At 42.6% G+C, this 14879-nt stretch overlaps 3 protein-coding genes across 7 annotated transcripts in view; all 3 read left to right on the forward strand.

Moving 5' to 3' along the window:
* Positions 1–11765, forward strand: part of lrrc8c (leucine rich repeat containing 8 VRAC subunit C) — a 138334-nt gene extending 126569 nt beyond the window's left edge. Inside the window, exon 6 of the transcript XR_015758106.1 lies at positions 11679–11765. The gene's annotated coding sequence lies outside the window, so the exon portion shown is untranslated. The remainder of the gene's footprint in view (positions 1–11678) is intronic.
* Positions 1–14879, forward strand: part of lrrc8db (leucine rich repeat containing 8 VRAC subunit Db) — a 107785-nt gene that overhangs the window by 11021 nt on the left and 81885 nt on the right. For 2 of the 5 annotated variants that reach the window (XM_087990437.1, XM_043698742.2), the window contains exon 1: positions 11679–11809. The exons of the other annotated variants lie outside the window; for them this stretch is intronic. The gene's annotated coding sequence lies outside the window, so the exon portion shown is untranslated. Of the gene's footprint in view, positions 1–11678; positions 11810–14879 lie in introns of those variants that run through there. 5 annotated transcript variants of the gene reach the window in all.
* LOC122554163 (volume-regulated anion channel subunit LRRC8C-like) overlaps positions 11677–14879 on the forward strand; it is a 102505-nt gene continuing 99302 nt past the window's right edge. The window contains exon 1 of the mRNA XM_043698747.2: positions 11677–11809. The gene's annotated coding sequence lies outside the window, so the exon portion shown is untranslated. The remainder of the gene's footprint in view (positions 11810–14879) is intronic.

Raw genomic sequence — 14879 nt, forward strand, 5'->3', positions numbered from 1 at the left:
TCTTCTGCAAATTTAGCCACCAGGCCTCAATCCTCTCATCGGAGTCATTGATAAAGCATTGAGGGCTCAACACCAACCCTTCCGGACCCAACTTGTTGCCTCCTGCTGATCTGAAAGAAAGACCCATTTGCTCTGTTTTTCTCTGCCATCCAGTCAATCCCAACTTAAGCTCTGACATTACCCCCTTACACCACAAGCTTGTACTTTTGCACTTTCAGTGCAATCCTTGTCACTGTCTTCTGGAATTCTCAGTATATTATATCAGTGGGGCTCCTCTTTATCCACAGCATGCTCCTCCTTCAGAAAGTTTCAATAAATTGTTTAAACATTATTTTCCTTTCTCAAAACTATGCAGGTTTTTTTTTCCCAAGTGCTCAGTTGCACTGTCCTTAATCAATTTCTACCTTCTTCCCCCATAACAGATATTAAGATAATTGGCCTATACATTCCTGTTTCCTGCCTGCCTCCCTCCCTTCTTGAATGCTGTAAATGGGTTATATTTGCTATCAGAGATTTTCTCTTCTTCATCTTCCTGAATCTTTTATCCTTCTCAACACTCATTTCATGAAGCTCTACAAGGGTTTTATATGTCCCCAAACAGCAGGGAATATGAGCCCATTCTATTTAATCACTAGTCCTGGGATAACCCTTTCATTGTATCTTCTAGGTTTTGGATAAGGAGACCAGGATTCCATGTAATACTTTAAGATGTGATCTCATCAAATCCCTATATAACTGTCACCTTCATATTCTGACTCCCTTTCCATAAGACTAGCATATAATTTTGCATTCCTAATTGCTTGCTGTACAAATGTTTTCCTTGTGTACAACGATACCCAGATCCTTCTGCATACTGCCTATCCCTTTGGGGGTGGGGGAAAAAACAATTATCTCCTCAGTGCACTACTGAGAGTCCAAGCTTTAACTGGTTGGATGATACCAGAACCACAAACAACAAGAAAGTCGCTGCCTGTTTAGGCAAGTAAGCTTTATCAGTATGTGTTTGTTGAACTTCAGCAGCATATCTTGGAATCCCTCTGCATTGGATACTGCTGGCTTATCTCTCAGCTTTTTTCAACAGTTGTACACCCATGGCCTGGTTGAGTGGTGGAAGGGTATGAGTGGCACAATGCTCCACACTCATCACCTCTGGAAAAGCAGGATAAGGCTATTGAGTTGGATTACCAATCGTGCTGGGAGCAGGTTTGAAAGGCTGAATAACCTACTGTTGCTCCTATTTCAGTGTAAAAACCTGTGAATGGATTTTGTTTTGGTAGTTTGTATTATTGACTCTTAATTTCTATGTGTGAGGGTTTGGGCTAGCCTAGAAAAACAAAGCTTGCAAAGGGAAAATGCCAGTGAAGTCAAAACCACATACAAAAAAAATTGAACGTTTATTTCTTTCTGAAATGTAAAACATTTCGTATTTGAAGAAGTTGCAACTTAAACAGTTGTTAGAATTGCAATTCCATAAATCATAGTGAACAGTGAATTTCAATTTAGGGCATTCGATTTCACAATTTTTTTTCAGTTAATAGGGTTTAAGCAACATTTTTCGAGGTAAGGTTTGAACTGACAAGAGCACAGCAGTAGAAACTGTGACTGTGTTGGGAAAACAAGCTTCCAGTTGTTACGTATTAAAAGATCTCTTTTGATCTCTGAAAATGGTGCGTGAGCTAAGCTGCTGTTTTGCTTGAAAGTGCAGTCTTCCGGTAACCAAATCAGGCAACAATATTCAAACAGTTGCTTGTTTGAATAAATACAGGAGTATTTTGGCACTGGTGCACTTTGACCAATGAATTTGTGTAATGAATAAATAAGTGGGCTATTCAAGGAGAAAAGGTCCAAATGCCATATTATTAATTTCACCATGAGGAGGCAAGTGAAATACTGAATTGTGACAGAAAAGATTGTTACAAATGGATTCTTTTGTTGTTGCTGCTTTGAAATGCAGGATAAATGCATGTACTCAGCTATGATTCACTGAGTTCCTGAAATTTTTGATGAAATTTCTAACATGGATTGGTGTTGGACTGATCAGGTAGGTTCCAATTTGTTTCATGGCCCCAGGCACATTAGCTCATCTCCACTAGTCTGGGTGGGAGGATGCAATTACTCTTGATGTCCATGTTTCTGTTTTGTGTGAGAGAGTGCAGTTTGTGAATGCAAAATGGCACTGTGCTATGATATTAAATAATCCCCTTAATGCTCACTGTCCATGTTCTCTTGAGCCATAGTTGCTTGCATGATGTCCTACAGGGTTAGAAGTGTTCATGGGCCTGTATTACACACTGAGGCATTGCTGCACAAAAGGAAAACTGAGGACACACCCTACCCTCCTCTGCATCTTTCCTGCTAGAGTCTGTAAACTGTATGTTTAGCTGGCATGGAAACCAAACAGTGACGTTCAACAGTGAGGTTGAGGCAAAGATGTGTGTTAAGGCAGCGCAGAACTTTATTTTATTCACTCAGTGTGGGTATCACTGGCTGGGCCAGTATTTATTGCCCATCCCTACCTTCCTTTTGAGAAGATGGTGGTGAACTCTTTCCTTGAACCGTTGCAGCCCATGTGTTATAGGGTGGACCTAGAATGTCCTTGGGGAGAGAGCTCCAGGATTTTAAGTCGGAGACACTGAACAAATGCCGATTGATATTTCCAAGTCAGGATGGTGAATAGTTTGGAGGGGAACGTGTGGGTGGTGATGTTCCCATGTATCTGCTGACCTTTAATATTAGATGAATATGGTCGTGGGTTTGAAAAGTGCTGTCAAAGGAGTCTTAGCAAGACCAGCATGAGGCTGGGAGAAGTCGACATTTCGGATGTAACCCTTCGGACTGAGGGTGGGTGTAGGGGGGAGCTACCAATAAAGATGGTGGGGGAGTGCAAGGTGGTGAAGTGTGGATAGGTAGAGACGGGTCGAGGGTATGACCTGATTGACCAATGGGTGGAATGAATTCAGTAGATGGCTGGGAGGAATGGAAGGGAGGATGGAGGGACTAGAAAGGGAGTCGGGGATGGGAAGGGAAGTTATTTGAAATTGGAGAACTCCATGTTGAGTCGTCTGGCGGTAGGCTGCCCAGGCAGAGGATGAGGTGTTCTTCCTCCAATTTGCAGTTTGATTCGATGTGGCAATGGAAGTGGCTGAGGATGGTCATGTCGGAAAGGGAGTGGTTGGGGGAATTGAAATGGGCGGTGACTGGAAGGTCCAGTTGACCTTGTGGACCCAGCTGTGATGCTCGACGAAGTGTTCCCTAAGTTTACGTTCGGTGTCCCCGATGAAGAGAAGGCCAGGAGCACAAGATATAGTAAACTAGATTAGATTAGATTCCCTACAGTGTGGAAAAAGGCCCTTTGGCCCAACAAGTCCACACCGACCCTCCGAAGAGTAATCCACCCAGACCCATTTCCCTCTGACTAATGCACCTAACACTATATGGGCAATTTAGCATGGCCAATTTGCCAGACCTGCACATCTTTGGACTGTGGGAGGAAACCGGAGCACCCGGAGGAAACCCACACAGACACGGGGAGAATGTGCAAACTCCACACAAAGTCGTTCGAGGCTGGAATCTAACTTGGGACCCTGGTGCTGTGAGGCAGCAGTGCTAACTACTGAGTTACTGTGCCACCCAGGTTGGAAGAGAGGCAGGTGAACCTTCGTCTCACCTGGAAGGACAGTTTGGCGCCCTGCATGGAGATGAGGGGGTAGTGTACCAGCAGGTTTTGTATCTTTTCGGGTTGTAGGGGAAGGTACCTGGGGGTTCGGGGGGGTGGGGTGGGATGCTGTCTGGTGGGGAGAGTGGCATGAACCAAGGATTGGCAAAAGGTTCTTTTGGAAGGCAGAGAGGGATGGGGAGGGGAAGATGTCCTTGGTGGTGGGGTCTAGTTGGAGTTGGAGTTGGCGGATGTATTTAAAGATGATGGGAGAGGTTCACCTGCCTCTCCAACCTAGTTTACTGTATCCAGTGCTCTCGATGTGGTCTTCTCTACATCGGGGAGACCAAACGTAAATGAAGGGAATATCTTGCTGAGCATCTCAACTGGGCCTGCAGGGGCTGACATGACCTCCCAGTGACCGCCCATTTTAATTCCTCCTCCTCCTCCCTTTCCAACATGACCATCCTTGGCCTCCTCCATTGCCACAACGAATCAAACCGCAAATTGGAGGAAGAACACCTCCTCTTCCACCTGGACAGCCTACAACCTGACGGACTCAACATTGAGCTCTCCAGTTTCAAATAACCTCCCTTCCCATCCTCCGACTCCCTTCCCAGTCCCTCCGATCCCTTCCATTCTTCCCAGCTGCCAGCTGGATTCATTCCTCCCATTGACCAACCAGGTTGTACCCTCTGCCTGTCTTCATCTGTCTCCACTTTACCACCCTACCCCCGTCACCCCCTTTATCTGCAGCTCCCCCCACACTCACCCCCAGTCCTGAAGAAGGGTTACACTTGAAACATTGAGTTCTCTACCCCCTGATGCTGCCTGGCCTGCTGTGTTCTTCCAGCCTCTTGCCTGTCTATTTTGGATTCCAGTCTCTCTAGCCTAAAGAGTCTTGGCAGGTAGTGTATGTCATGCTGCTGTCCATGGATAATGGAGACAGAAGAAGTAATTATTTAGAGATTTTAAATTTGTTTAAATTGAATTGACTTGTGTGAATTGTCATTTCTGCTACTGATGTTGATTACAGTCTGTTCTGATATATCAAGTTAAAAATCACACAACACCAGGTTATAGTTCTGGTGTTGTGATTTTTTAACTTTGTACACCCCAGTCCAACACCGGCATCTCCAAATCCTGATATATCAAGTGATCGTTCCGTTCTCATGCGATCCTGCATTATAAGAAAACCGCGTAACAGCAGCACCATTTAAACCAATGGGACCGAAATCGCATTAGAGCAATACAAGTTACGCAAGTTAGCGTTCTACAAATAATGGTCTAAATTCTTCAATCGTATTATAGCCAATTCACATTGAAGAAACGCATGTTATAGCAGAGCCAACTGTATCTGGGAAATGTGGAAGCTGATGCAAAAAAACACCAAATGTCCTTGCCAATATCATTCCCCACCCTCTCCTTTTCCTCCCTCCCCATCCCCTTCCTCTTTCCTCCCTGCTCCATCTCTTCCTTTTTCCTCTCCCCTTTCCCAGCCACCATCTTCCTTTTCCTCTTTACCCCTCCATCACTTCCCTTTTCCTCCTCCCACCCCTATTGTCACATCAAAATTCCAGCTACCCCCCCCCCCCCCCCCCCCCTCACTGCCAGATGGTGAGCTGTGGGCCTACATTCAAAATGATAAAGCTATGTGATCAGTATGTGGTATTAATAGCTGCTGGATATCTGAAATAAAATACAAGATGCATAGTAAAGTGTCCAACAAGTTGGACAGTCTTTTTAAACATGAGGCACATTTGAGTTCTAGCTGTACAGCCTCCAGGGTATCTAGACCTGCTGTGGAAATGAGGGCACTTTGCCTGTTGGACTGGTTGATGGGTGGGGCTGCTGTGTGGCGCCCTGTTGTGCAAAGAACAAAGAGGCAAAGGAAATAGGAAATCCTCAGTTTCCACCTCCCACATAGTGACTCAGAAGGAAGGTGAGAGACAAAAAACCTGCAGATGTTGGATTCCAAAGTAGACAGGCTGGAAGAACGCAGCAAGCCAGGCAGCTTCAGGAGGTGCACAAGTCGACATTTCCGCTATCACCATTCTTTAGGATTGGGGTTGGGTGTGAGGGGAGCTGCAGTTAAAGGGGCAGGGTGGTGAAGTGGAGGTAGGTGACGACAGGGAGAGGGTACGACGTAGTTGGTTAATGGGAGCAATGAATCCAGTTGGTGGCAGGCACCAGTGGAAGGGATGGGGAGGGGCTGGGAAGGGAGGATATTTTAAATTGGAGAACTCAATGTTGAGTCCTCCATACTGTAGGCTGCCTGGTGGAAGATGAGGTGTGGTTTCTCTAATTTGTGGTGTGGTTCATCCCAGAATACATGAGACTGTGTTTAAAATGCAGGATATTTGGTCATCCTGATCTACTCTTCCCCACCATATGGCTTGTATCCCCTGTATCTGACGTATATAATTAGCGCCTGCTTTCTCAAAGGCCACTAAGATCGGGGAAATAAATGCTTTTGCAATGCATGTAGAACATAGAACAATATAGTACAGAACAGGCCCTTCAGCCCTCAAAGTTGTGCTGACCTGTGAACTATTCTCAGCTCGTCCCCCTACACTATCCCATCATCCATGTCCTGTGAATTAATGTTTTTTTTTAAATAAATGTCCCTGTCAGGAGCAGACTGATTAATTTGGCATGTTACCAACAGGAGCAACCTTGTTTTAGCTAGCATTTATTGTCTATCCCTAATTGCCCAGAAGGCATTGTTGTAGGTCATGTATGCTGGATAAGGTAAAGATGGCAGCTTCCTTCCCTAAAGGACATTTCTGAATCAGATGGGTTGACAACGTTTTTGTGGCCACCCTAAGATTTTTAATTCCATATATTTATTGAATTCAATTTCCACCATCTGTTATAAATCTGAGTTCCCAGAACATTACCTGGATTAGTAGCTTACTGATAATACATCATCATCATGAGTGTTGTTGGAGCTGTACATAAATAGGGAGGATTCCATCACACTCCTGACTTGTGCCTTGTAGATGGTGGGCAGGATCTGGGGAGTTAGGAGGTGAGTTACATGCTGCAAACTTCCTAACTCCTGACCTGCTATTGTAGTTACGGTATTTTATAGCTTGTTCAGTTGTTTGCCTCTGTTCAGAGAAAACCCACTCGATGTTGACAGCAGGAAACATCCATGATGACCATGCCATTGAACATCAAGGGCCAATGGTTGGATTTTCTCTTAGTGGAGAAGGTCATTGCTTGCAACTTCTGTCACGCAAAAGTTCCTTGCTGTCGTCCAAGTCTTGGCTGCATTTGGATACGAATTGTTTCAATATATGAGCAGCCCTTAATTGTGCTGAACAATGTACAGTCATGAAGGTGACTGAAGCAGATTAAAATGATTGGGTTGGAACTCTGAGGAACTCCTGCAGTGATGTACCTGGAATGAGACTCCCAACACCCACAACTATCTAGTGTTGTGCAGGATATAACTCCAACTAATGGGGAGCTCTCTCTGCATTTACAGTTTCTTTCAGGAATCGTGATGCCACAGTCAGTCAAATTTGTGACAATGCTGTCACCTGAAGAGGTTATTTTGTCCTTTTTTTGTTTTGAGGAGAGGTTGTAAGGTAGAGGTAAGGAGCAGTCTCTAAGAAAATAAACAAGCAATTTTGAGGCCTTGGATTATTTTTAAAAAGTTAGAACATTGGAAGCAGACCAGGCTTTCTGGTGTTTTATTTTAGTTTTAAGCAGAAGCTTTGGTTCTTGTATGTGAGGATCTGTTTAAATTTGCATTTTTGCCAAGGGGTGTTTTTATGGGATGTTACTGTATTAGAGCAGTTACTGTGCCCATACAGTAATGGGTACTGTATCTATTATTCGGTCAAGTTTTCCAATAGTTAAGTTATTCTAAATTTCTCTCTCTTCTGTTTGTATTTTAACTATAGTGGTTAAATAAATTGTTTTGCTTAACATTGAGTAGTTTGACCAGATGCATTACATCTGGAACATGACACTTCACATCTACCAGTTAAAATAAGAAAAACTTAGGGTATAGGCTACCTTCTTAAAACATTTTGGGGGGGCGGGGGGGGTCTAGTCTGGTATGGGTCCATAACAAATGTGATTCCTTGATTTCAAAAGCAGGCAGCCTAACCTCTCCCTCTTCAGCTATGTTATTTTGGCCGTGATGGGGTGAAGGTTGTAATGAGGCCAGGGGCTGAGTGCCCTAGCAGAACCTAAACTGGCATTGATGAGTAGGTTGTTGCTGAGTAAGTGTCACTTGATAGCACTGCAGGCCTCGTCCATCATTTGGAGTAGACCAATGGGGTGGTAATTGATCTGTTTGGATTTATCATGCTTCTTGTTGGACAGGGCATTACTGGGTTGTTGTTGGAGTTCACCATCTGTACTGGAACAACTTGGTTAGGGGTGCGGCCAGTTCTGGAGCACAAATCTTCAGTACTGTTGCTGGAGCGTTGTCAGGGCCTGTTGCCTTTGCAGGGCCTTCAGCTGATTCTTGACGTTTTTATGCAGTGAACACAGGCTGGAGGATGGCATCTGTAACGCTGGGAACCTCTGGAGAAGACTGGAATGGATCATTTGTATGACAACCTTGGTGCAGAGCACTGGCTGGATGGTATAATTGTACTTTTCACCATTCAAGGACACAGTGAATTTTTACATTCTGGCTATTGGATTCTCTTGATGGTGAAAATGTGCATTGTCATATCTGATGTATTGGATGAGTGGTTTGTCCTTTGTTTGCCCTATAACTTTGCAAAATGTATTAATCCTCCAAATGGCAGAGGGATCCATGGCAGAAAGAGCTTGATTCTATGTAGAATCCATCAGGATCCACTGGATTTCTCAAAACACTCCATAGCCCTTGGAGCTCTTTTGAAATTGGTGCTTTTAATGACTGACTTTCATAAACAGGTAAAAATTACAGAACACCAGGGTATTGTCCAACAGGCTTATTTGGAAGCACTAGCATTTGGAGTGCTGCTCCAGGTGAATGAAGGAGCGGCGCTCCGAAAGCTAGTGTGCTTCCAAATGAACCTGTTGGCCTATAACCTGGTGTTGTGTCATTTTTAACTATGTACATCCTAGTCCAACATTGGCACCTCCAAATCAATTTCATAAGCATTCATGTGATAATGACCAAATGAGTGTTAGCCTGATTTTACTGGAGAAAACAGCGCTGCATTTAGATCTCTTCAGCATAAGAAGAGCTTGTCTGTATGTTCTCAAGAGAGTCTAGGCTTTGATATTTATCTTGTCCGAAGGTTGGCACCTCTGACCATGTAGCATTCCCTCAGGACAGTACAGCACTGAGGTGTCATGGCAACTGATTCCAGACTTTGCCTGAGAGCCAAACCCCATTGAACCATAGTTAACACGTGAAGCGATGTTACCATGTGCCCTAAGTACAAAATGGTGCTTTAATTCGTTTCTGGATTTTCCCTTTTAATAGTTACCATTTCCACAGGCTTCCCTTTCTAAAATAAGGTTGTGGGTTTTTTGTGTAGGTCAGAAAGATTTGGGAAACTGAAACCATTCCCATTTGTGGAATTGTTAAACACTTCATCTTTATTGTTTTCTGTATCCTTCTGATGTCAGCAGTGTTATTTATTTGGCTTTGGGAATGTTGGAACATTCTGCACAAATTTATTTTATAAATTTAGCTTTAGAGGATATTCTGGGCAGATGACCTTTGCTTTTGTTCAAATAGTGCCATAAGATTATTTTTAAAACCTACATGTGTACAGGGAGTAGAGGGCCTAAGTTTCATTATCTTTTACCAGGTCATACCTCCAGTGATGCAGCAATCTCTCTCTGCATTTCACTGTCAGCCAGGCGATTATATTTTTGAGCATCTGGAGTAGGAATTAAAACAACAATCCAAACAATTGGATTTGCAGTGCACAGGAAACTTGATGCCTGACCTGCAGTTAGTATCATGGCAAGTGCTGCAGGTGTAGGCAGGTGTTTCTTGAAGGTGAGAATCCTGTAAAGTAAATCTCAATGTTTGAAATGATGGTGACATAATCTTCACAGTGTAGTACTAACTGTATGTTCTGGAGCCCCCTTTCACGTACATTTGGTGAACCAGGTGCGGATTGATGATGTTTTGTCTTGGCAGCGTTCAAGGAAAGGCCAATTTTTTTTTTTGTAAGCAGACTTGAAGAGTAGTTTGCAGATCCACAGCAGAGCAAGAAACAATGCCACTTTCATCCACAAACTGTAAATCATAGAAATCTATGCTGATCACGTATTAGCTTTTGCACTGAGATAGAATTTGTTTTCCAGCTAAATGATATTTCACACCAGAGGGTATGGGATTTTTGAGGTGAACAGCCACTGTGTAGTGTGTAAATAGTATGGAAGGTAATAGCTGGCCTTGTCTGATGCTGGTCCAGATTTTGAAGAGCTTTCTCTCAGCTATTTGTAGACCTATCCTCGTGAAGCAATTGTAAGGAAGGTTCTTGGACGTACAAAGCATTGGCGCAATTCTCCTCTCATCAGCAATCCTTTGGAGGGCCAGGATTGACGAAATTCACCAACAAATCAGCTCCACCATCTCTGGAAAGCAGTTGTTGTCGACACACACACACACACACACACACACACACACACACACACACACACACCCCGAGGTTCACCACAATACAGGTATCAACTACATACAATAGTGTTGGAATATATTCAGACACTGCTGAAGGGCCATTGGCCAAACACTGCTATCTGTAATCACTGTAACAAGGTCAGCCAGGTGGACCTCCCTAGAAAACGAGTTCCCTGATTGAACTAGGTTAACAGCCTCAACTGGTGCCCTGGCTGGCTGACTGATTTTTAAAAAACAGGAGCGTCAGAGGGTCTGTTCACTCAGAGCTGGTTCTGAGGGAGCTGAATCAGTGTCAAGGTCTTTCCTCATGTATATAAAGGGTGACTTGGTGACTGGATACTGGCCTCTCACTATCTTTCCTCAATCCAGCTCTGCAAGCGTTTGGGCAAAACTCCTGCAAAGTCAGTTACAAAGGACCGGACAGTGCCTGGATGGTATATTCTTTTCCTTTTCTTTTCCTTTTCTTTTCCTTTTCTTTTCTCCTTTTCTTTTCTTTTCTCCTTTTCTTTTCTTTTCTCCTTTTCTTTTCTTTTCTTTTCTTCTTTTCTTTTCGTCTCTCCTTTTTTCTTTCGTCTCTCCTTTTTTCTTTCGTCTCTCCTTTTTTCTTTCGTCTCTCCTTTTTTCTTTCGTCTCTCCTTTTTTCTTTCGTCTCTCCTTTTTTCTTTCGTCTCTCCTTTTTTCTTTCGTCTCTCCTTTTTTCTTTCGTCTCTCCTTTTTTCTTTCGTCTCTCCGCACCACACTTCGCCTCGGCACAACCCTCCACACCAGCATTTCAAGGCAGGGTAAAGGAATGCCCTGTCCTGTAATTTACATTAGTGACTGAGAGGAACATGCCGTCAATTGTTCAGAATGTCACTAATTCATCCCGTGTTTGGATCAGCCTGCAGAGAAAAGTAATGAAAATGAAGCAAATCCTGCACACTCTGACTCTGCAGAACACCCTGACCAAGATATTCGTAGATTCTACTCTACCCTTCTGAAGTGGCCATTTCAAGTGCCCTGGCGGAAACCCTGGGTAGTTGAGAGACAGGCTCCAATTTAATATAAAATCATTGGCTATTAGTGATGAGCAGCAAAAACAGAAACCGCTGGAAACTGAGCAAGGATTACTCAACACAAAATGTTAACTCTGATTTCTCTCCACAGCTGCTGCCAGACCGCCTGAGTTTTTCCAGCAATTTCTGTTCTTGTGTCTGATTTACAGCATTCACAGATCTTCTGGTTTTTAATAATGGGTGGCATTTCGTTTGAAAGAAAAGTATGAGTAGAAATTTTCAAGTAATTTACTTTAAAATCTGTAACAGTTGTTGTCATCAAATGCCATTCTAGTGAGAGAGAAATAAAAGTAAACATTTCCAACCAATGCTTTTCGATGGAACTGGGATTATGTAATCCAGTTTTTGTTTAGAGTTTTCTGGTTTCTTTTAGGTACCCTGCCCTCTGGCACAGCACTTTTGAACAAAAACACGCCTCTGCAGCTGTGTACCTATTTCAGAATGGGACAGACACTTTAACAACCTCATCTGGTGACGGTGAGCAGCAGTTGACCAGTTAACCAAGTAAGTTGACCACCTCTGAGTTTGTATGAAATGGAATTTAATGGTACTGCTGTATCTTTCACATTGTTTCATTATTACTTTATTGTAGCAGGGACTTCATATTATGGGGTGGGATCTTCCTTGTTATTTAACTAAAGTGTGTGAGAGACAGAGCCTATCCACAGCTCCTATAAACCAGGCCAATTCCCTGTTTGTGCACTTTTTTCTACTTCCTTTCTTCTATACATGGTCCCAGAGTCTGCATGTCATTTTTGCACACATCGTAACTGATTTGGACTAACCGGCAACTTTGACTCATTGCATCTAGCAGTTGACCTTGCTATCAACTTGCTTTCACAGCCATTGTCACATCATGAAGCTCTGTTCGACGTCCAATCTTCCTTAGCGTGTAGGAGCAATAAAAGGTATAAGTCAAGTGTCAGCCATTTTAATTCCTGGCTATGCTACACCACACCTGGCTTACTTGGAGCAATTCTGGCACAATGCCATGGGAAGAATAGAAACATAGAAAGTACGTAGAAGAGCTAGAATATATTGGCCTTTGGAAAGACTTAAACACTGTTTTACCAAAAGGATGCTGAGCTCTAGGGACTAAATTACAAAACAAAATTACCCAGCCAGTGTTGCATTTCATGGAGTTTAGAAGAATGAGGTGATCTAAGTTCACAGTTAATCTGGCCAACCAATAAGAGATATTCTTGAATGACCAGAAAAAGCTTATGCCTAGCACTAGACCTTTTCAGGAGTGAAATGGAAAAACCTTTCTCTACACATGGGAGGGAGTATTTGGGAATACTCTTCCATAAATGGCAATTGTTGTTAATTTTTCAATCTGAGATTGATGGGCTGGTTTTAACTGAAAGTATTATGGAAATTGGACCATTTATTTGGATCTTGTCCTTGGGACTAAATGGGTCAGCTCCTGTTGATGGTCCTATGCTAATGTTGCATTCACTCGCTTGTTGTCCATAGTTAATTTCTGTGAAGAAATCACATTGATTATATTTAGCAACAGACCTGCGAGGAAAGGTATATGTGATGGATGAAAGGGTCAGTTGCAAAGTGAGGGGGATAGGAAACCAAGAATGATGGTCAATGGATTTTTTTTTTAGGTTAGAGTAACACATGTCAGGGAGTTCCCCAGAGTTTGACATTGATATGGTTGCATTTCCTGATGTATCTTAATAAGCTAGACCTTGACAAGGAGGGGACAGTTCCAACCTTTTACAGGTTATGTGAAATTTGGTCACATTATAAAATGTGAGGGCAGGGTGGAACTCCAAAAAACCATCAACAAGTTGGTGGAGTTGGCAAATAGGTGGCAAATTAAGTTCATTGTGGAGAAGTGTGAGATGATGCATTTTGAAAGAGAATACTGTTCAGCTGGTTTTGCTATAATGTGGAGTTCTTCAACACTAATTGGCTCTAACGCAATTGAAGAATTTAGACTGTTATTTGTAGAATGCGAACTTTCCTTACCTGTATTGGCAATGATGCAATTCTGTCCCCATGGATTTAAATGGAATGGCTGTTGTGCGATTTTCTTATAATGTGAGATGGCACAAGAGCTAAACTATCGTGTTACATCAGAACTGACTAAATGGAGAGACAATATAAAATAGGCGCTCCACTGCTTAAGGTGCAGGAGCAGAGGGACCTGGTTATATATGTGTATAGATCAGTGAAGGTAGTGGGACAGGTGGAGAGGGGTAGATAAAGCAGGCAGTATCCTGGGATTTATTGATAAGAGTGTAAAGCACAATAGCAACGAGGTAATGCTGAACATCTACAAGACACATTTTTGACTTCAGCTGGAGTATTGTGTACAGTTTAGGATGTCCCTCGGTAGGAAGGATGTGAATGCAATAGAGAGAGTGCTGAAAAGGTATACAAAAATAGTTGAGAAACTTCAGTTATGAGTCGATTGGAAAGTTTGGGTCTGTTCTTGAAGAGAAAATGACTTGATAGAAGTTCTCAAAATCAGGAGATCTGGATAGAGTAGATAGGGAGAAACTGGTCCCAGTAATAACAGGACTGATAACTGGAGGACACAGATTTTGAAGTGATTTGCAAATGCAACAAATGTGGTGGGGATGGCAGGGTGAGGAGAGAAAATTCCTTTTTCACACAGTATGTGGGCTGGGTATGGAATGCATTATCTTGAAGCCTTGTGGAGACAGATTCAGTTGAGACATTAAATGTTTCCAGTTAAATAATGTTTAAGGGTATGGGGTAAAGGCAGGAGATGGACAGTAAATGTAGATACAGTGGGCTGAATGACCACCCTTGCACTGTAATAAATTGCATTTTTTTTTGCAACCTAAATATGCAATACCTGTCATCACCTGAGTGGCTAGTTGCTGTGAATGTATTCGAATTAAGCTTGTATAAGATGATTGAGAAAGGAATTTCTTCTGTAAAGGATTGCTTTTGGGATTGATGGGCTTTTACTTTAAGCTGTGTTTTGAAAGCTTTAAAATTACTACATAAGTAATGTGTTTTTTTTTGTCCTTCCTTTTTGCATGATAACATTCCATTTTATTGTAAAAACCAAAATTCCAGTATTACGTGCTTGCGTTTCAGTGAAAACCCACTTTGCTTTGGTTTGGTCTTAACAATGTATGATCTATCCAGTTAGGTTGTACAATCTGTAACAGCTTTTGTCACCTTGGTTGACTTAGTCAGTACATGCGCCATCTAATCTCTGGAAATACTGCTGCAATCAGACTTGACAATATGTGAGGTTAATTTGTCCAAGGAATTTGTTCCTTTAAACTGCCACAATTTACCCTGCAATCAAATGTCTCCATCCTGCTGTTCCTTTTCATAAAGTGATAGAGACATACAACATGGAAACAGATCCTTTGATCCAACCAATCCATGCTGACCATAATCCCAATCTAAACTAGTCCCATTTACCTGCACCCGGCCCATATCCCTCCAACCTCTTCCTATTCATATACTTATCCAAATGTCTTTTAAATGTTGTAATTCTACCCACGTCCACCACTTCCTCAGGAAGTTTATTCCACACATGAACCACCCTCTGTGGAAAAAAATTGCCTCTTGT

The sequence above is a fragment of the Chiloscyllium plagiosum genome, unplaced genomic scaffold (genome assembly GCF_037043375.1).
Source record: "Chiloscyllium plagiosum isolate Xiang-an unplaced genomic scaffold, Cpla_swu_hap1 HiC_scaffold_9, whole genome shotgun sequence".
NCBI classification, from domain to species: Eukaryota; Metazoa; Chordata; class Chondrichthyes; order Orectolobiformes; family Hemiscylliidae; genus Chiloscyllium; species Chiloscyllium plagiosum.